Here is a 1,301-nt window from a genome sequence, read left to right as displayed (position 1 = left end):
GGGACGGCTAGCGCAGATAGCCCTCGTATAGCTTTGCGCGAAATTCCAAAACAAGAAACTTCAACGCAACACTAGAACGTTTAAAACGGTGAAATCTTATATTTCATTTTAATAAAATATTTACATCGACATTGGGATATAAAACAACCAGGGACTAAACGCTTCACAGTAAATTAGCTTTTTAAACAAAGAAATGAACGAAATTACGACGAAAAAAATCGAAAGCATGGAGCAGAATTTTCCATTTTCTATTTAATGTCGAGGTTTGGAGGTACTTTTTCATCATATTGTCTGTTAAACTAAGAATAAAATTTTAACGATTTCTTCATGCATAACTTGAAAAAATTTAAGACAAATCATAATGTTTAACAAACTCACGTTGTAAATGGACACGAAATGCAAGTATAAGTTAAATCCAGTGAAAGTAGTTTTATGATAAGAATATGCTTGTGGAGGTGGTAATTTTAATCTTTTTACAACTTCAGTAAATTATTACAATGCCGTTATTGTTCAGTCTTAGTTTAATAAGGCAAAAAATAAACTATTTCTCAGATTAGACGTTGCTTTAGTTTGCAATAATAACTTCATGTATGCTTAACGATAATTTGCGTTCTTAGATTATAATGTTGTTCAGTTTATACCTTAGATTTAGTCAGTCGATTATGTTTCATAAAGGAAGACAGGTAAAATATTTCATGTTAAAGCATTAGAGCTGCCCTCATTGAGAACAAGGCAACATGCGAAAAATGATAAAATCTTTGACTACTTGTACAAAGTAGCAAACTATATAGGTCTAGCATTACTTGACGTTCCTTAGATTATGAAACAACAGCTTAAGCTAAAAATTTCAAGACCATCTACAGCGCAAAAAACGTTAGAACACCTTGAGTGATATCAAAACTCTGATAAGTTATAATATGATTTTTTAAAAATAGAAGTCACAAAATCAATTAATCAAGTTAATAAAAATGCTAGAAAATAACGAAATACTCGGACAAAAACTTCAAGATATGAAAAGCAAAAGTTTATGATAAATAAGAGATAATCCAAAGAAAGTATAACTACGGAGGTACTCAATATATATAATTTGAAACTGTGAAATATTAGAACAGAAATACTGAGACAGTCTACATGAAAAATAAGAACAATAAATACTGAGATAATACACACCTATTGAACTATAAAAAGTAAGAACAGAAATACTGAGATAATATATTACTATAGAACTATAAATATAAAAAGTAAAAACAGAAATACTGACATAGCTAGCTAATACATAACATTTCAACAACGAAAAAAAG

The 1,301-nt window shown here is 29.2% G+C and overlaps 1 protein-coding gene across 1 annotated transcript in view; it reads right to left on the bottom strand.

Annotated features, from left to right (window-relative positions):
- LOC106457800 (probable 3',5'-cyclic phosphodiesterase pde-5) overlaps window positions 1-1,301 on the bottom strand; it is an 84,473-nt gene that overhangs the window by 38,577 nt on the left and 44,595 nt on the right. The window lies entirely within an intron of this gene.

Source organism: Limulus polyphemus, unplaced genomic scaffold (genome assembly GCF_000517525.1).
Source record: "Limulus polyphemus unplaced genomic scaffold, Limulus_polyphemus-2.1.2 Scaffold375, whole genome shotgun sequence".
Classification (NCBI taxonomy): domain Eukaryota; kingdom Metazoa; phylum Arthropoda; class Merostomata; order Xiphosura; family Limulidae; genus Limulus; species Limulus polyphemus.
This window is presented reverse-complemented; position numbering and strand designations above follow the sequence as displayed.